Genomic DNA, 21,394 nt, shown 5'->3' on the forward strand with positions numbered 1-21,394 from the left:
CTGCCAGTGATTACCTGGCAAGAGGCTCCATACCTTCCTTTTCCTTCTTATGAGTTCCTCGGACACATTTCTTCATGAATGGTAAGGAGTCTGGTGGCACCTTAAAGACTGTTTTACCCATGAACGCTTATGCTCAAATAAATCTGTTAGTCTTTAAGGTGCCACCAGACTCCTTGTTGTTTTTGTGGATACAGACTAACATGGCTACTCCCTGATACTTCATGAATGGTGTGTGTTCGCTCCCCTTTGCATAGCAGAAAGAAGCATCTAGTCCAGAGTTCTGAGTACGCAGTGCAAACAAACTTGTAATTATTAAGAAATTCAGTTCTTTGCAATTTAGGAGATTAAAGCTCTTCAAAACTTGGAATAAATTTGACAGTTTAAATCACTTTTCACAGCAAAGGCTCTGAAGCCACTTGCACTTTTAAATCTAAGCTCTTTTAACATTTTGAAATGCTTCAATAACATTACATTCTATGCACTATCTGAAGTGATTTAATATTCCTGAAGTGTGTCAGGGATTTTTTCTTTAATGAGCTCTTCAAATCTGTATGAGAATTATATAACATGCAAGGATAGCTGTTCAAAGTCTGCCAAACTGATTTAAAAATATAAAGTTCCTTGCTCCTCCCCTAGAAACTCTAATGAGTAAGTAAAACATGCAAACAAAAAAGAATCTCTACAAAGTCAAGATGCCTGTTAAAACAACATCCTCAGAAAACTTTGAAGCCCAAAGGAACTTTAATTTACCTTTCCTAGTTAAGGGAAAGCAAAAAGAAGAGATGAAAATAAGCGAATGGCTGATTGGATGACAGGTCATTCTTGGAATAGAATTTTTCACCAGTTCCATTCCACTAACACAAGTGGAGGGGATATTTTCACTTAATATTTTCACATTGTTTCCTTAATATTTTCAGTTCAACAGCACTTAAAGCGATAAAGATAATGAAACCAATTGTCAGAGTGCCTGGCTTTCTTCCCCCACCCCAATGATTTGTGTTTATATATTTTATCTAAAAGTTAAAAGAATATAATACATCCTGCAAGATGCACTAAGAGCTACTTTACTAGACAAATGACAAACGATTAATGTGTAATTAGGACCCTACCAAATTCAAGGTCCATTTTGGTCAATTTCACAGTGATGGGATTTTAAAAATAGTAAATTTCATGATTTCAGCTATTTAAATCTGAAATTTCACAATGTTGGAATTGTAGGGGTCCTGACCCAAAAAGGAGCTGTGGGGGGTTATAAGGTTATTGTAGGGGGGGTTGCGGTACTGCTACCCTTACGTCTATGCTGCTGCTGGCGGTGGCACTGCCTTCTGAGCTGGGCTGCTGAAGAACACAGGCTGCTGGCTGGGATCCCAGCTCTGAAGGCAGAGAGCAGCATAGAAGTAAGGAGAGCATGGTATGATATTGCCCCCTTACTTCTGCACTGCTGCCTGCAGAGCTGGGACCTCAGTCAGCAGCTGCCACTCTCCAGTGGCCCAGTTGTAAAGGCAGCAGCGCAGAAGTAAGGATGGCATGGTATGGTGTTGCCACCCTTACTTCTGCACTGCTGCTGGTGGGGAGCTGCCTTCAGAGCTTGGTGCCCGGCCAACAGCCGCCGCGCTCCAGCTGCCCAGCTCTGAAGGCAGCACAGATGTAAGGGTGGCAATACTGCGATCCCCCTAAAATAATCTTGTGACCCTCCTGCAACTCCCCTTTGGGTTAGGACCTCCAATTTGAGAAACGCTGGTCTCCTCCCTGAGACATCTGTATAGTATCGGGTAAAAGCACACAAAGGACCAGATTTTATGGGGGGAGACCAGATTTCATGGTCCGTGACGCAAGTTTCATAGCCATGAATTTGGTAGGGTCCTACCCATAATAGTAGCCCTCAAAACAAAGAAAACTTCACAGAAGACCAGAGAGAACCCACATTGTTAGGAATTAAGCAAGTTTTAATCCCATAAAAATCCATGCTAATGAACAACAGATGTGTCATCTATTTTAGATGGAGTGGCCCAAATGGTACTGTTTGGACTGCAGTGAAGTAAGCTACAGTAGAACCTCAGAGTTACAAACAATAAAGTTACAAACTGACCAGTCAACCACAAACCTCATTTGGAACCAGAAATATGCAATCAGGCAGCAGCAGAGACCAAAAAGAAAAAAGAAAAAAGCAAATACTGTCCAATACTGTGTTAATCGTAAACTACTAAAAAAAATAAAGGGAAAGCAGCATTTTTCTTCTGCATAGTAAAGTTGCAGAGCTGTATTAGGTCAATGTTCAGTTGTAAACTTTTGAAAGAACAACCATAACGTTGTGTTCAGAGTTGCAAACATTTCAGAGTTACGAACCACCTCCATTCCCGAGGTGTTCGGAACTCTAAGGTTCTACTGTAAAAGTTACAGTATAGGACCATTTCCTACCAGAACTTCAATGGAAAAAAAGATGTGTACCTCATGAGGCTATCCCAGTGAGCAACATTTTAAATAAACAAACATCTATGTTTGGACAGGTTTACATATTAATTTACTTAAAAATATAGTCAGGCCATATCCTCCTGATTTGATACACGCTCAAATAAAACAATAGCTGTCTAGGTAAAATCAAATGGCTGGATGTAAACATCTGTAAATTCCAGACTAAAGTATAGTTCAAAATGAGTTCATTGCAGTAATGCCTCCTTCTTGCTCAAACTGTAGGTCTTTGTGTAAAGCTGTGTTAGTAAACTTTCATACACTGTCCATATTTCAGCTGTTTATTATCCAGATCAGAATGGCAGTCAGTCAATCTGTTCTTCGGAGCAGCAGCTTTTATTGTCTCCTCCAATCTAGGTCACTGTTAATAAATACCATAGTCTTCCAACTGTGGGAAGTACTGCGCCATGTGTTTCATCAATGAGATACTATTTCCTCTAAGCAGCTCTTCCAGTGCTCTCTCTAGTTAAAGACATACAATTTTGTTTTTTTTTAAATCCCACCGTCTTACATTTACCGACTAACAATTTCCTGGTTGTGCCTTACCACTGCCGCAGTTATTAAGATGTTATATGCATGCTTCAGATTTTGCTAAAGGAGAGTCACGTGTCTTCACTTTAACAAAATACTGACAATTACCATTCCCTCATTAAGTGCATGCAGCAGTACTACAATCAAGAAATTTTGGAATTAATTGGCTTCTAATTCTGAGAGAAGTACTGAGCCTGTATCCTCTATTGTTCTTACAACGGCATAATACCTAGAGCTTTAATGAAGGAATTTTTTGAACTCTACTTTACAGTTGAAAGAGTAGCAGAAGTTGCACATTTTCTATACTGTAAAATTGATTAAATGCATCATCCTGGGTTTTCTTTCTGCACTTACAAAAATTAAAATGATCTCCTTCAAATCATTTTTTACTTTCATCCACAAGCTATTGGGCTCAGTGCGGGAATTATTAGGTGATTTCTCTGGCCGGTGGTATGCAGGAGGTCAGACAAGATGGTCAGAATGGTCCTTCCTGGGTTTATCTATGAATTCTCTTCAGGGATTCACAATTCAAAATGTAAAGAATTTCCCCACCTGCACAAAAGCTGTTTCATGTCTATCAACATGAAAGCAAAAAAAAAAAAGCCTTTGAAAGGATTTTTAATTAAGGTTGTCGTCACCCAGGTCTTTTGGTTCTCCCCATACCCAAACTGGTGTACGGTAGCTTCCTCCAAGTGTCTTCTGGGGAGGAGAAACCCAGCTCCCCACCTTGCTTTGACCAAATACTCAAGCTACTACCTTCAGCTCCCTCATGGTTAGAAATCAGTTTCCTTTGCTCTAAGGTGCCCAACTTGGGTGCTCACAAGGTAACGGCTATAGAACCAATTCCAGTGGTCTTAAACGAAGTGTGATTGGAGAAGGATAAAAAAATAAAGAGGAAAAAACGACAGAACAATTATACAGTAAACGCTCACAAGATAGGAGAAAAAGCCTTGCTAGACAGGCACAAATCTTATGCTATTAAAGCATAGAACCACTATAAAAACTCATGCACATTTGGTGGTCACTGGAGCCACAGTTTGTGGCGCAAATGGCACATGCTCTTCACTCTTCCAAAATCCCCTCACACTCCTGAGAGATGCCCTGGAGCTCTTTTCTGGGACAGAGTCTTGTGGAGTCCCTTAGCAGCTGTTGACCAGAAGATGCCCTATTGAATCCCACCCAGCCCACTTCCACAGATGGTCCTCCAGTTTGGTGAGGAGCTTGCTGGAGTAGGTGCATATAAAAGCACTAATCTTGTAAAAGATGCACTATACTAGCCCAGAAGTGAAAATTTAGGGCCTGATCCAAAGCCCACGGAAGTAAATGAAAGTCTTTCCATTAACTTTAACCAAGAGCTAGAAAAGGAGGAAGACATGGAAAGGTGAGACCTTGAGACTCAGACAGAAGGCAAATGGAGACAATGAGGTGATGGAAGAAAAAGATGACAGAGGAAGAAAAAAGGACTGAATATGGAGGGGCCTGCGTTCAAGAAACAAATGTTGTAATTGTTATATAAAAAAAAGCAAAGACTGCATAAAATGTTGGCTTGTCTGCAAAAGACAATGATCGGGGTTGAACTGTAGCATGTGTTCAGCCTCTTTTTTTCCAGTTTTGTCATTAGCCTAATTCTAGACAACAATGAGATAGTCAAACGATGCTGTTGTGGCATTTCAGTATTTAAATAATTTTATTTAAACATTATTTCTTTACTGATGTTTAAAAGATATAGCACATATAGTTAAAGGAAAACTTGATATGTGATGTTACAATTGGAAATCTATAAACAATTTCTTCCCCTCATAAGACAAACACACAAAAGCCAGAGAGTCTTAGAAAGTAAAATATATACTTTGTACAGAAAACACGCCTCTGATTAGTTGCAGATTACTTCTTTGTCTTATTTCCTCCCTCAATTTTCATAAACCGTGGCAATTTATGACATCCCTTATTTAGTGTTATTATTTATCGATTTGTTTTTCTTATTTAAGTGGTTATTTTTCCTCTAAAAATTTTTACATGATTCCTATACTCCGCCCCAAAAATCTTCTGCCCCGTCCTCTGATCTAAAGAAAATGCATTTGTATTATGCTTTCGTTACCATGTCTGTAATAAGACATAATTATCTTTCACAAATGGATCATTCTTAGTCTTCCAATATCAGGGAATTACTTTCTTAGCAATCAGGAGTCATAAAAAATAATCCAATTCACTTACTCCCTTGGGATTCTAGGTATTCTAGATTCACCTGCTATATGAAGATTTATTTATTAAAAAAAACAACTACAAGAAGGTTCATATAGCTGAGCCTAGTGACAAATTTTATTAAATTTATTGTGGATTATAATCTGCCACATTATCCTAATGCCAAGGCAAATTTGCAGGCATGTAATCCAGATCCACAACTGATTTTAATCAGTGTAGCCCCATTAAAGTCATGGAGGATCTGGCCAAAATGTTGCTTTATGAAGCCAGGATCTATAAAGCATCCCAATAGTAAGATGTTTTACTATTCCAATGACTGCAACAATAATTTCCAAAATTCCTCCTGGAGGTCGCTCTTCACAATATAAAACTTCACATATTTCTTCACTAATTTTTCTGTGGAAACTGTTAGATTTAAATAAACTAGCTGAAAACATTTCTGTTAGAAAATGCAGATTCAGTGAAATTAAAACATTTTGCCATAACATCAATTTCATCAAAATTTTCAATAGGAAATTATCAAAATGTTTCATTTCAATAAGGTAGAAGTGCTTCATTTTGAATTTATCATTTCCAATACAATTAAACATTTCAATAAGGTAAAAATAAAATATTTTCATTTTGCAAGAAAATTCTAAGATTTCAACTTTCCATCCCAAATCAAGACAAAGCCATATTTTGAAATCTGAGAATTTGCCCCGGGACAGAAGTTCTTATTTTTTATCAGCTCTAGATTTAAGGAATTCACTCAAAGGCTGACATACGGAGTAACCATTTCCCTAGGAGGATTTTCAATACAACTGAAAAACACTAAAAAACATAAATCTCCAACATGATTTCAATAAAGAATACTTAAAAATTCCAATACTCAGAACACAGGAATTGCCAGACTGGATCAGACCCCAGATCCTCTGTGTCTAGCATTCGCTCTCCAATTATGGCCAACACGAGATGCTTCAGATAAAGTTGTAAGACCCTACAAGAAGGCAAACGTAAGGCAATCTGTCCCCCACATTAGGTCTCATCCTACTCTCTAATAGTTAGAGATAGGCTTAGATCCTGAAACATGAGGTTTAACATCCCTTTCAAAATTGTTGTTATGAATCATAACAACTCTGGATATTCTTGTTATTTTTATAAATGTCCAATCCCTTTTTGAATCCTGCTGTTTGGGGGGGAAAACTACCATGAATAGCCCCACTGCTTCCAATATCTGACATATCACAAGGCTGAGTGCCATTGCAGGGCAAGAGGGAATGGAATAGGGAAGAAGCCACTCTCTATGGCATACTCGAGCTTGGAAATCTGCATGGGGCTAATACTACTAAAAGCAGTACTAACTCCATTCTGTACTTCTACTTCACTATGAGAGCATGCAACATCCCTGAGGAAATAACCTTGCACTCATGGGGTAGGAAACCCTAGGGAGGTAGAGAGAGGAGTGTGGGCTTGTGCTTTGCACTCCCTCTAGCAGAGTTTTATAGGCAGCTGTAAACTTGTGGTCTCAGGTCTCTGCCCTTGGAAGTGAAAAATGCAGCTCCAACTCTGGGTGTGTCTATACGGCGAGTGTGGATGAGACTGTAGCATGGTAAGCCATACCATTGCTTTAATCTAGCTAGTAACAACGGTAGTATAACTGTGGCAGCACAGGCTAGCAATGCAAGTGCATACCCAGGCTCCCCAATGGGCTTGAATCATTGTATCACAGGGTTCAGCACAGTCTAGCCACCTGAGTACATGCTTACTGGGGAGCCTGGGTACCTACTTGGGTTGTGGGCCTGTGCTGAAGCCCATTCCACCACACCTACACTATTATTGTTATTCATGCTACCTAGATCAAAGCTAGCATGGGTGTGCCTACCCAGGCTACAATCAACACCTTCATTTGCAGTGTAAACATACCCTATGAGGTGAGTCTTTACAGTAATGTTTCCCCTCCTATGGGGGTTGTTCTGCAAAAGGGACCTAAATAAAGTACATATTGTTTTTGTAATCTAATGTTCTGTCACCAAGAGCTTAGAAATCAGCACTCACATCCAGCCATGTTTGGGGTTTTTTTTCCAAAGCTTTTAAAAGGGTATTACAAATAACGAAGATTAGGGCACAAAAAGAAACACACTTAAAAACTCAACATCGTCCCTTTTCATTAGAATAGAGAGGACAAAAAGGGTATGTGCCCAAACAGCACAGGAAATCCCACAGATTTGGGTAGGAGTCTACTATTTTAGGAATGAAACTCAATTAAGTGAATGTCTTTTTCATGTCACTTGTATTACTGCAAGACCGCAATATATCTAGACTTTAAAATGTCTATACAGCACTGGAAAAATGCTAATTTCTGTTTTCAGTATAAGAAAACCAAACAAAGAAACACACACAAACAAATACCACCAAGACATACATGTCACAAATATAGGACCTGAATCAGATCTCGCTTACAATAGTTTTATACTAGTGTAACTCACTAAAGGCTAATACAGTCACTAATATAAAAACATGGAGTTACATCAGCCTATAATAGGGTGGGACTTCATTGATTTTAATAGAGGCACATCAGTATAAACTTGGTGCAACTCCATGACTGTCAGCGGAGTTACACTCGTGTAGGCGAGATCAGAAGGAAAGCCCCGTAACTCTAGTTTACAATACTGTAATTCTAAAGCAACACAAAAAGCAAATTTGTACATTACCAAAGCTATGTCTTTGGGATTTATTTTTTGCAACGCTGAAGAAGAAATATTCATTTGGCAACCTCTCAACACCAGGAAGAAAAGGAAGGGAGATAAAGACTAAGAAGGGACAAAGAACAAAGTACACAGCCGGGATCACAGCATACTGTAATTAGAGCTGTTAAATGATTACTAAAGAGAGATGGTGTAATCATCATGCTAGAGGAAAGTGCTAAGTAGCCAGTCAGCAGCATCTCCAGGGAGAAGGTAAAAGCAATGTCAGGGACACTACCTTTTTTACTTACAATATTCTTAAAATCAGCCTTCTAATTGGCTTAGAGAGTTTAAAAATTTAAAGTCTCATGTCATAAGACCTGGACAGCCTTCCCACATTTTGAAGTGGCCAAGTAAGCTGAAGCAAATGTGAATGTATTAACTTCCTACCCTCTGAATAATATCTAAGTGCAGCTGCCTCTACATATATATTATTTCAAGATCATTTTCTCAATGTTACCAGTGAGACTGAACTAAAGATCTGTTTCTCATTCGCTTTGGGTGAAATGCAGCCCTATGAAGAAGGCCAGCACAATGCCTGCGCAAAGTCTCACTTCAGCCCTATTTTGAAATAGGATTTAACATGATGTCTCAGCAGAGAGGTGAATTTCACACTAATTTTCCCAAGCCTCATTTTAGTTTTGCTCAGATGGTCCTAAAATTAGGCTTATAAAATGTGCCCTTAGCATTGCTGAATATTTCATTTCCTTCCAGCAAAGAAAACAAACTTTCTTAATGTCAACAGTGAAAAATCATGCCATGCTGTTTATGCACCACTACTTTTCTCTATGTGACCATTGTTCCCATTCAGCCAATTCAGGAAAACTAATCAGAGTACTTCGTCTCGCTGTAAACAGATTGATGATTGATTACCACAAACCCAAGCACTTATTTATTACATTGGTTCACAGATTAACAGAGCAAGGGGTAAGATATAAAAGGTTTTCTATGTATATTTGTACATGGAATTTATTCTGACTGTTTGTGCTCATTCTTTGCAGCATAAATATATGTATTTTGAATATTCCAGCAACTGAAATCTACTCACACAAATACTTGAGAAAAGTTTACTTTATGCTCAAATATTCACCAAAAGCAATTTTCCAGTCACCAAAAAATATCACACATTGTGCTGTGCGGCTTAGTTACATAAATCAGCCAGTCAAAAACAGAAACAATGCCAAGTGATTTATGAAACTAACAAACACTGCACACATTTCAAATATTTTCCCCAAAACAGCTGTTCAAGAATGCCTTTCAGACCAAAAATGAGTTACTAAAGAAATTGGTTAATAATTTCAAATAATAAATAATTAAGAGAACTGCTATCTGCTCACAGAGAGTATTTTAACAGAGTTGAAATTCATAAGCAAATTATTTCTGAGTGCATTAAACACTCATTATGTCACTTTTTGACATCAGTGGAAATCCAATTTGTAGTAAAGTGCAAAATCCCTTCATTAAAACCTCCGATTCTAAGCAGTTGCACATTACTGTTATTATTTACGTACAGTAGTGCTGAAAATTAACCTGGTGTTTTCCAAACAGAGGAAGATAGCCCTTGTCTCAACTTGTACGCAGTACAAAAAGATGAACCAAATCTTAAACCTGTGGAAGTTTTTGCTTGGGTTATTTTGTTTTGAAATAATTTTATCTATCATTTTCTCACTTATATCATTCACAGTGAAAACATATTGATTATGGCCTTTGAATCTGCAAAAAGATGCAGATTCTATGTCCATGAAAAAATCCCATTGAAATCGCCATGTAGCTTGAAAGGTCCACTTCAGACCAGGTATTTGCACAATCAGGGCCTAAATGACAAGCTTAGGGACATATGGAAAGAACTCATAAAACAAACATATTGCCACACTAAAACCTCAAAAGAGAGTCTCTGGATTATTATAGGGGAGAAATATTTATACGATCTGAAGAGAAACTGTTAAACAGCAAGACAGTCAAGCAAGCTGATAGACCTGCCCAGGTTGATAGTGTCACCGAAACACACTCTTACTTTCTAAACATTTAAAAAATCATCCACATAGTCTGCAATGAGGAGCCTTTGGCTGGGAACGGCGAACCGCAGCCACTGGGAGCTGCGGGCAGCCGTGCCTGCAGACAGTCAATGTAAACACTGTCTTGCAGCCTGCCAGCGGTTTACCCAGACAGGCCGCAGGTTTCCCACCACTGGTCTAACAGGTCCTTTCTGGCCCTTGCTCTCTGGGGAGCCTAGTCCCAGCAGCAGCACTAGATGCACACAATCCTTGTGTTGTGATTGTGCCCAACCCCTGTGCGGGTGCAATGGGAGGAGGAGGAGAGGGGAGCTCCTCTTGCACCCTCAAGACAATCAAGCCCACAGTAAATAGTTTTTTTGTCAAGATACAGAAATGTCCTAGAAAATTTACTATAGAAGAAAAAATAGGATGCTACAGAAATTGCTTTAAAATGTATAGAATTTAATAGGGCATAGAATTATTTCTATATTTTTAAACAGGGATATAATTCCGCATTAAATTCTATAAGATGGAAGGGGTATCAGTTTCTAATAAGAATGATAGGAAATTAACATAAGGATGTCTTCTCTTCCCAAATAGTTCTTCTTTCAAACATCTTTGCTGAGGCTATGGCAAGACAACTCTCCCAAAGCCCATGTATTATACTATGTTGTTCTTTAACTCAGTCTAAAACAAGAAGCCCAAAGGCCCATATTTAAAATATTTTTTAAGTACAACAGAGGCATCCCTGAAGTCCAATATGGAGTTATATATTTTGGATTTTCTTTTAGAGGAGTACAGTGAGGATAACACAGACATGATTAAGAGGAATAAATAAGATACACATGTCTGGGTCAGAAAAAAAAGCCAGATAGAGCTCTGTCATCAGAAAAATGCAACTAAATCCAAGCATACATAGCACTGAGACTTCATTAGCATGAACCAATTAATACATTCCATTTTTATGCAGAGTAAAACATTTTAGATTAACAGGCCAGTGATGCTCACGTGTTCTAACTTTAGCTATCATTAGGGCTAGGTGAACCATGAAGTGAGCTAATCTAAATTACACATCCACATGAAAGAGTTTGTATTTTCCAGAAATTAACTTCTCTGTATGAACTAGGGTCAGATTCGCACCGGGCACTAAGCTCTCGCCACCATTTAAACCTTCTGGATATCTCAATTCATGGATTAAAATCTCTGCAGTAGTACACTGTGTATGGGGCGGGGGGAAGGTTCACTCTATAAATCCAAAAACAAATAAAACAAACAGCTGGACACATTATGAAGATCTTTATAAACAAATGCCCTGAATTGAATTTATGGGCACACTGGCAGCCAGCATACATTTGGAGGTGTAATTGATTTCCTTGCTCCTTAAAGGCTTGATCCTGCAACGTGCTCAGCATTCTGGCCCTAATCTAGCAGAGCACTTGCTTAACTTTAAGCTCATGAGTAGCCCACCTGATTCCACTGGGATAATTACTCACTTGCTTAAAGTTATGTGATTGAGTGCTTTGCTGGATCAGAGCCAGCGTGCTCAGCACCTTGCAGGATCAGGCCCTGAAGGAGCAAGTAACTGGTCGCATTCTGAAACGGAGCAGGGTAGATCAAACTGAAAGGCAATCTGATTCCGATCGCATTACCACAGCCTAGCTTGGAGGTGAGAAAGATGTGTATGACTATAGGGAGGTCAACACCTGACCGAACTGGGAGGATTTTCTGGATCTGGCAAAGATAACAGCTGCTCTTGCTGACACTTTCAACATAGGCTTTCAAGCAGAGGGAGCAGCCAAAGGTTATTTTATTTTTAACCCCAAACTCAGTCTGACACAGACAATCAATCACAAATGAGTAAATAAACTACCTTGTATTTATGTACCATGAAGGATCTCCCACAGCATCTGGCAAGCTTAAACTGACGCAGACTACGTATAGGAATCACATCACTCACTCTGAAATGGAGACATCCATTGGGTGAAAAACTGTAGTTGTTTAACAACAGAGTTTCAAGTCTGAAGGTGAAAAGTACCTAATCCAGTTAAAACCAGAGGGAATTTGGCAATGCAGAATTTAATTACCCCATTTGGAATTTAGACAGGACAACTGGGTTAAACACCCCTACTCTTTTGTCATGGGAACTCTAATGACTACTCGTGGTCAAGACCTCGATGTTATTTCTCATTTGCAATACAGCACTTTGGTAGCAGAGTGCCCTCTAGCTAACTCATAATGAAGAATGCCAACTCCTGAGTTACCAACTCATTTCCTACGCACCAAGGTGTTCCTTGGAAGCTACCTAGCCATGCACAGTATTAATCAGGTCTGACCTTCCTTAGCTCATGAAATCTGACAGGACCGTAGCACAGTATGGTAAGGCTGCATTCATTTTCCAATTAAACCATGTCAGATAAAGAAGCATGCAATAAAATTGTCTCCTATGATGGACTGATTTTAATCCCATAAAATTAACAGCAGGTAGTATTAATGTTGGCTATGGAAGATATGCAATGTTTATGTTACCCGCTTAAGTTAATTAGGAAAAATATTGACAGAATTATAGAAATCAGAGATGAGAAAGACCTTGAAGACCATCTTAACTCATGTTCCTACCAATGCAGAGTTGTTCTTGACATATTCTTCATCCAGTGCACTTTTAGGTGATTCAAGAAATAGGACTTCCATCTCTTCCCTCTGGGGACTATTACACATTCAAATAGACATCACTGGTAGGACTTTTCCCCCCCTTAATATAGCATGAATCACCCTTCCTCAAATGTCAGCTAGGAAACATCTCGAACAAATCCCCTCTCTCTTTACTGTTCACACCCTTCAAATGCTTGTATCGTTCACAAAAGGTATGTCTACACTGCAAAAAGAGGTGTTCCTACCTTGGGTTAGCTAATCCACATTTGCTAACTCAGGTTAAAATAGCAGTGAAGACAACTCAGCTTTTAACTCAGGTTAGCAGCTCAAATTAAAGCCTACAGGTAGGGCCCTACCAAATTCATGGCTGTGAAAGACATGTCACGGACCACGAAATCTAGTCTTTTGTGTGCTTTTACCCTATACTATGCAGATTTCACGGGGGGAGACCAGCCTGTCTCAAATTGGGGGTCCTAACCCAAAAGAGAGTTGCAGGGGGTCGCAAGGTTATTTTAGGAGGGCCACGGTATTGCTACCCTTATTTCTGCGCTGCCTTCAGAGCTGGGTGGCCAGAGGGCAGCCACTGTTGGCCGGGTGCCCAGCTCTGAAGGCAGCGCCCCGCCAGTAGCAGCATAGAAGCAAGGGTGGCAACACCATACCATGCCACCCTTACTTCTGCGCTGCTGCTGCCAGTGGCTCTGCCTTCAGAGCTGGGCTTCCTGCCAGCAGCCACCGCTCTCCAGCTGCCCAGCTCTGAAGGCAGCGCCGCTGCCGGTAACAGTGCAGAAGTACGGGTAGCAGTACCGCAACCCGCCCATAACCCCTAGTTACACCACCATGAAATTTCAGGTTTAAATAGCTGAAATGAAATGTACAATTTTTAAAATCCTATGACCATGAAATTGACCACAATGGACCCTGAATTTGGTAGAGCCCTACCTATAGGGGAGCCTGGGGGTGAACTTGAGCTGCTTTCCTGAGTTAAAAGCCACGTTGCTGTGTCTTCACTGCTATTTTAATCTGAGTTAATTAATATGGGTTAGTTAACCCAAGTTCTGAACACATCTTTTATTAGCAGTGTAGACAAACCCGTAGCCAAATGACTGCTATAAGCATTTAGTCACTCTCTGTATTCTCAAATCACTTCAATTCTTGTTTTAACTCCCCAAATTGAGGACAGCTTTCTGATACTGAGATACTCAGAACTGCTTGGTATTCTAAGTGCCATATCACCAGTATCAGGCAGGGACAACATCCCCAATGCCTGTGATAAGATGTCTGCATACACAACCCAAAATTTCATTTGTTTTTATTGCTGCCATGTTATACCTAATTTGCTGTCCTGCACACATATTTGACAAAAACTAAACTGTAAAAAAAGCTTATACCACTTAGGGCTGATCAAAATTTTTCCATCAAAATATTTTGACAGAAAACTGGATTGTTAAGTACATGACAATTTTCATGTTAAGTGTTTGTAGTTTTTGGCTGAAAATGTTTTGGTTTTCAATATAAAGTTGAAATTTTCTATGGAAAAATACTCAATTTTCCAACTATGTCTATATAAATTGTTTATTCCTCCTAAAATGCTAACAGCTTATGCTGATCTTTGTCATATTTGTTAAAGAAATTGCTAGGAAGTCCAGATTGGAGAGAGAGAATAAGAACCAAAGCCAACATTTTCAAACATGAGTACCCACAATTAAGTATCTAGATCCATATTTCTTTATTTGTTTTGATTTATACAGTCATACCATTAAAAGGGTGTCTCTGGCTTCTTCTAGGCAATTTCTGGGTGGATTTTCAAAATGCCTTAATGACTCTATGTCTCTTAAATACACAATTTATTAAATATGCAAGGCACCTGAATAAGTTGTCTGGTTTTCATTTTAAGCTGCAGGTGCTCCGTTTTTCTGAAAAAATGCAGGCCATGTAGGTAGGTGTCTACATTTAGGAACTCAAGTTTAAATATTTTGGCCCATATTTTCGGCCAGCCACTTTGTTGTGCCCCCAGTTTGGTGGACACGCAATCACAAACTTGTTTTTGAATTACCAATAAGCTAGAGGCACAATTAAGATCACTTGGATGTCCACATGGATGACTACTGGAAGCATGTTCAGCTGACACTGTATGTGTCCACAAATTACAGATGTAGAGTAGAGTCCAATTTTAAAAACCATGATACACCAAAACAGCAATCACACTCACATAAACAGTTATGTTTGTTACAAAAATCTCACTATATGCTACACATTCTGCTGCACCAAAACTCCCAGTTTCAAACTTTGGAGCAAAGGGTTCAGTATTTGAATCTGGATCCTAACTTCATGGCTGATCTTGCTCAACTATGAGCTGAACCAAAGCCCCAGATTTAATATCCTCAAACTTTGGGGCAGACTGAAACCCTGATCCAAATTTTGCTACATTGCTCTGTACTAAAAGCACTACGGTTGGTTTGTAACATGGGTTACTTAGGGTTTGAATCTCCGTGATTCCATACTGCTTATTATTTTACACTTATAAAATCAAGGAGATATGATTTTATTGCTTATCATTCATTTTTACCTTAGTCTTCTGCCACTATAACTTCATTCTGCCTTTTCAGATATGCCTTTTGCATATTTAAATAGCAAGTCTAATTATCCCGGACTTGATTATCCTCCTCTTTTAAAACCTTTCCAGTGTCATCAACAGTTCAGTTCTTCATTATGTTTAGATTTAAGAAAGCTAATATGCATCACATTCATTAATTCTAGGATGATCTCCAATATTTCTTTTTTAAAACACATCTGTGTAAGATTTCATCTTCAGAGCACTATTGCTGAAATGCTGAGAGCATGGCAGGTTGCTCACCACTAAATCTTCTGGATAGAGGAAAATCTAATAATATAACATGATGTACAGCACTGTAATCAATAACAAATCCTAAATAATTGATGGCATTACATTAGGTTAAAATAGAAAAGATTATGTTCATCAACCCATGCAGAAATATTGTTTCTTTTAAATTCTCTAAAGCAAGTGCCCATTTCTGGCTTTATTTCCAAATTCATTAATAGTAAGCTGGGAAGTGTTAATTTAACATTTTATACTTCCAACTCAATAGTATTTACAGACAGGTTAGTAGGCCATATAAATAATAAGCACCAGATTTAGTAATTCAAGCAACTGACAGCAAGTATTCTAGGCTAGTTGCTCCACAAACACGGCAGTATTTTTGGTCAAAAATGCTGTATTTTACAAGAGTTTTATTGCAGTGTTTTTGATCATTACCACAGAGGAATTTTTATTATTATTATACGTGAGGCTGGTAGCATCACTTATTAAGGTTGAAGGACACCATTATAAGACTCTATTTTAAGTGGCTTATACCTTTGCCAAATATTAACCGTTTGGGCTGAAATGTTCCATGCTGGTTGTCTGCGTTAGGCTGATTTTTACTAGAAAGTTGCAGCCAAAACAGGTTAGTTGTTTCTGAGGATGACACTAGGGAAAAATACACTGTTTTGTGATGTTAAAAGAATTATGGCAACTTTTGTTTTGGGAAGCTCGAGCACTCCCATTTTGTAGCAGGGACCTGAAATTTGGCATGGTGGTGGCCTTTACCTCAGGGACATGCTTTTTCCATCCCCATATGTGGCCAAGTTCTAAGTCTTTGAAAAAATCTCAATTTGCACATACGCAGTGAAACTACTTAGAGTTTAGTAGCTAATGTCTCCAAAGTGTCCATCCCCTCACAGCTTCTACTTTTTCTAGGGGATGGAAAGAAGTAGACTGGGACACGAAGTGTAGTGATGCTGGACTGAAGTGTGTGTGAGGAGGTGTCAGGGATTGGGTGCAACGGGATGAATAGGGAGAAACTAGCACTGAGTGGGCAAGAAGATTGGCACTGGATACCGGGGTGTGGGGAACCAGGACTGGGATTTGGGTGGGTGGAAGAAAGAGAGGGCTGGGAGCCGCAGTAGGCTAGGCTGTGACTGGCTGGTCAAGGAGACTAAGTCTGGGAGCAAGTGTGGGAAATGGAAGTAAGAGATGGGAGTAAGCAAGGAGAGGGAGCAAGTTTGTGATTGCATGAAGAGCTAGGGCAGGGAATGGCAAACTATGGCCCGCGGGCCGGATCCGGCCCGTCAGCGCTTTCAGTCCGGCCCATGGGATTGCCAGCCCCATGATGCAGCGGGGCTAAGGCAGGCTCCTTGCCTACCCTGGCCCTGCACCGCTCGCAGAAGCGGCCGGCACCACATCCCTGTGGCCCCTAGGGAGGAGAGGGGGGCAGAGGGCTCCATGTGCTGCCCTTGCCTGCAGGCACTGCCCCCCGCAGCTCTCATTGGCCGCGGTTCCCCATTTGTGACCCCCTTTTGACTCCTTTGCGACCCCCAGTTTGAGAAACATGGTACTTTTGTATACTTTTACCCTATAGTATAGCGTAAAAGTACACAAAAGACCAGATTTCATGGGGGAGACCAGATTTCACGGACCGTGACACGTTTTTTATGGCCACAAAATTGGTAGATCCCTAATAATAAAGGCGCTGCAATGTGGGTGCACCTTATATATATCATAGTGGGTTTGGGAGTTAGGCCTGTGAACTGTGCCACTCATTCAATGCCACGTACTGAAGAATTCACTGATCAGCATTGCTAAGAGACCTAGGCAGGAATGTGCCATCAGAGTGACACATTATGTCAACAGCCTATGGTTTGGAGGAACAAGGCCAAAATAAGAGAAAGAGAAAACGCAAGGCCCAACATGCTCTAACCGTGGGGTCAGTTTGAGTCAAGGAAATTGGGGAAAATGTTGCTTGCATTGAGGCCTTGGATATCAAATTGGCGTCTGTATTATCACAAACATTAAGGGGGAAGACACTCTTGCCGTTTCTAAAAACTCTTTCCCTGGGAAAGGTGATATTCAGTGGTGGAGGTAGTGTCTCTCACAGTGAGCTGTTCAGAGGTAATGCCTCCTAGAGTTGCTTTTGTATTTTGGTCCTGGACCACTCTCTGCTGTACACACCACAAAAGACACTAAACCCTGTATCACATGGTGCTTTGCTAGTGCTACAACCACCTCCAGGCGAACAGGGTCTGGTCATCACTCTGAGGGGGCAGATGTGTGATAGGGTGCACTGGCCCTTTGGGCTTCTACGGGGGAATCCATTTGGGCCAAAGTGCCCTAAACTGGTCACTGGAAATCTCACTTCCCCCTGTCGCTACCACAGGGATGTATCCAGGACCAGCTGGGGCTAAAAAGCTGGGCTTGCTTCTGAGCCCTATTATCCCAGCAGGAGGCCTATAATCCTGTCACCTTCCCAGGCAAGGTGATGGAGGGGTGTGAAGGGATCTGCTCCCCACAGGCACCACTTAGTGGTCAGGTGGGCATGGCAGGAGCGCTTCTGTCTTGGTCCCCTGGTGATAGCTGCTCCAGCCCAGCATCGGTCTGCCCCTTTCTGTGACTCAGCCTCTGGCGAGGCCACAAGTTGTGTCCATCCCTCCTGGGGTACACAAAGAGTCCAACAAAGGCTAGTTCTGCTGCCCAGCAAGGGGCTTCAGTGGGCCTGCAATAAGGACTCTGGCCTGATTAGCTGGGGAAGGCTCTGGACTGTTTTGTTTTCCATCCTATTTTCTGCAAACTGATGACTTTGAAAGAAACACAGGGTTCAGGATCTAAGGTAGAGACATCCTTATTCTGATTTATGTTTTAATCTGTGTGATAAATGAAGTTTTAGTCTGTTCTCTCCAAACTGGGTGCAATGCTCCTTCCTCAGGATCTATATTGTTAGTTACATGCCCTACCCCTGTACTTTAACCCTAGTCCCTCCAGTAAGAAGGAATTAATTTTGCGAATCTATTTCCACTAAGAAATCCATTAAGTCCCCCAGGGATGTCAGAGGCTTCAGCTGTTCTTAGCGCTTCTCCCCTTCTAACTTGCAGAGCCCTGATCCCAGTTTGAACCTGCAGGTGAGTTACTGCAGGCTCTTGTGAGAACAAGAGTTGCAACTATAACTCCGTCTCCACGTGGGTACAGGTGGGTTTGGCTCCTTTACTCCCATGTAAGGTAGGGGGAGAGGAGAAACAAGACCACAGTGACGTAAACAACTGTAAAAACACACTTTTTTTTTTCAAAAATGCTCATCGTAGAATATAAGGTGGTGGGAGAGGAGAGGAGAGGAGAGGAGAGGAGAGAAGGAAAGATGGGAGGACATAACATGACATTACATTACAAGCAAAGCAATTCCCTTGTATATATCACTGCAATGTAGCAAATGTGGATGAAAGCAACAAACTGAAAACAGGGGGGAAACTGATAGTGTGTTATGGTGCAATAAAAGCTGTGTGTTGATTGCATAACTAGAAGGGGCTGATAGCACTATGCAAATGATTAAAGCATCACAGCTTATAAGAAAGATCTATTTATTATATTTCCCTTATCCTAAAAGGCTTCTGATACTAATTGGAACATTTTCTGTAATATTTTGTGCCTTGAAAACCACATATAATAAAACATGATTGTGGCAAACATATAAGAATACACCTAGGTCCTGATTTTAATTTAAAACAGAAGTCTCTCCCAATCAGCTTGTCATCCAGATTTTGTTATTAGTATGATAGGCTATAAAACTTCTGTTTTATAGGACCGGCATGCATTTTTCTAACCCAGTCTTTAGAACTACCTGAACATGTGAAGCCAACCCATTCTTCAAAATGCCATTGATCGCCATACATTAATCACACATAACTAAATGGATCAAGGAGAATATCTCCTCTGAGCATCTCATCATTTTTTGAGCAGCCAGACTGTCCCATATGGGAAAGTAGTTTCCCCATGGAATTATGATAATAAAATCTTGTAGTCTCACACTGGAGCAAATAGCTGTAGCTCTCAGCTCTAACTATAATACATGTGTTTCCTCTAAAGCCCTACAGAAAAGCAATGTACTTGACTTTCCCTATGCTCCAATGAATACAGGCAGTATATGGGCAGAGCACGGGAAACAGCAACTGAAATACAAATCAAACTCAAAACCTGTTCATTTTCATTGTGTTGTATTCGCACTTTGCCTCTCTGATCTACAGTTACTTCTGCAGTGAAAACAATTTTCAGTTTATACTGGCCACACCCCTGTGGAACGCCTGAGCTCTGCAGGACTCACCTGCCACCTCTCTGTACCTCTGGCACTTTTAAGCTCTGCAAGCTTCCTCACCCAAGCAGCTCTCTGCTGCTGACTGGAGAAACACAGGAACACAGCAACTGTGTGACATGTGGGGTTCACTGTGATGGGAAAGTGGGAGGAATGGTCTGTTGCAAAAGGGTGACTCCAAACAAAACAGATTTGGAAGCACTTCTGTATGTATCAGAGGGGTAGCCATGTTAGTCTGAATCTGTAAAAAGCAACAGAGGGTCCTGTGGCACCTTTGAGACTAACAGAAGTATTGGGAGCATAAGCTTTCGTGGGTAAGAACCTCACTTCTTCAGATGCAAGACCTGCTTTCTGTATGTAGTAATTTTCTTTTGGAAAATATTATAAACTCCTTATTTACTTCTAGGCTAAGAGCCACTGCCATTTATGATGAAAGACAAAAAGCAAACAGTGAATAATCCTCTTTTCCTGACTTTTCAGTTTTTTCCACTCCTACGATTTGCAGGTATTGCTAACATATGATTGATAGGAACATATTAACAAAATGCCCATTTACACAAGGCCATTCATTTTACTGTCTGGATAATTATTCTGCAATCTCAATCTGTACAATACTGTACATAGATTAGTTTTATGGAAAAACAAAAAGTAATGGCCCGATTTTCAGGGGTTCTGTGCACAGCAACTCCCACTGAAGTTAGTGGGATTGCTCAGATTTTCTGAAAATCAGCTCCTTCGTTTTCAAAGGTGCTGAGCATCGGCAGCCCCCATTTGCTTCAACAGGCATTGGGAGCACACGGGGCCAGATGTTCAAAGGTTTTCATTACAGCCCTGCACATACAGATGTAGCTGGGAGCCTAATGCGGTTTGTAAAGGCACCTAAAGCACTCTAGGTGCCTAAATCACATTAACTTCAATTGATTTCAATGGAAATTAAACACCTAGGCAGTTTCAGAACTTTGAAAAATCCCAGTAGGTGCCTGTCTGCAGCTTTAGGTGCTCGAATACTTTTGAAAATCTGGCTCTTGCTACCTCTCAGAACATGCTCAGCACCTTCCTGCACCACAGCTATACGTGGCAGCTGCCTTTGAGAGCCATGATAGTCACCAGCTCCACAGGACATAACTGATCACCTAAATCAGGAGTGGGGAACCTACGGCCCACAGACCGGATCCGGTTCCTTGCTTAATTTCATCCGTCCCGCGGCAAGTATTTCTAAAAATATAGACCTATGACAGTAGCCTATTGGGGGCAGAGACGGGGAGGGGATGAGGAGGGAGGTGAGCTGCAGGCAGCGGCTGTAACAGAAACGCTGAGGCAAGGCGGAGCCGCCAGACACTCTAGTGCGTTATGACCTCACAACGGCCGGCGCTGGAGCCTGGCAATGCATGCCTCATCATCGGCCACACATGCTTCTGGCGCTCTAGGGTGGAACACCCATTAGCGTCCCTGAGCCCTGGGCGCCTACCGTGGTGTTCGGGCTGCAAGGGTTGTAGTGTGAAAAACTGCTATCGGACTTAAATTTGCAACCTCAGCCATCACACTAAAAAAAGTGGGTGAGTTAAACGTTTTATATTTATCTCTCTTTAAAAAAAAAAAAAGAAACTAAATTAAGTTGCATTTTACTTGTGTGTGGCCCGTGATTGATTTTTAATGTGGGTCAATGGTCCGTGATAGAAAAAAAGGTTCCCCA

General features: G+C 40.7%; 1 protein-coding gene across 37 annotated transcripts in view; it reads right to left on the bottom strand.

The window, feature by feature from the left end:
- Positions 1 to 21,394, bottom strand: part of DAB1 (DAB adaptor protein 1) — a 709,559-nt gene that overhangs the window by 185,119 nt on the left and 503,046 nt on the right. For 16 of the 37 annotated variants that reach the window (XM_065553910.1, XM_065553912.1, XM_065553911.1 and 13 more), the window contains exon 1: positions 7,893 to 8,031. The exons of the other annotated variants lie outside the window; for them this stretch is intronic. The gene's annotated coding sequence lies outside the window, so the exon portion shown is untranslated. Of the gene's footprint in view, positions 1 to 7,892; positions 8,032 to 21,394 lie in introns of those variants that run through there. 37 annotated transcript variants of the gene reach the window in all.

The sequence above is a fragment of the Chrysemys picta genome, chromosome 8, assembly GCF_011386835.1.
Source record: "Chrysemys picta bellii isolate R12L10 chromosome 8, ASM1138683v2, whole genome shotgun sequence".
Taxonomy (NCBI): Eukaryota; Metazoa; Chordata; order Testudines; family Emydidae; genus Chrysemys; species Chrysemys picta.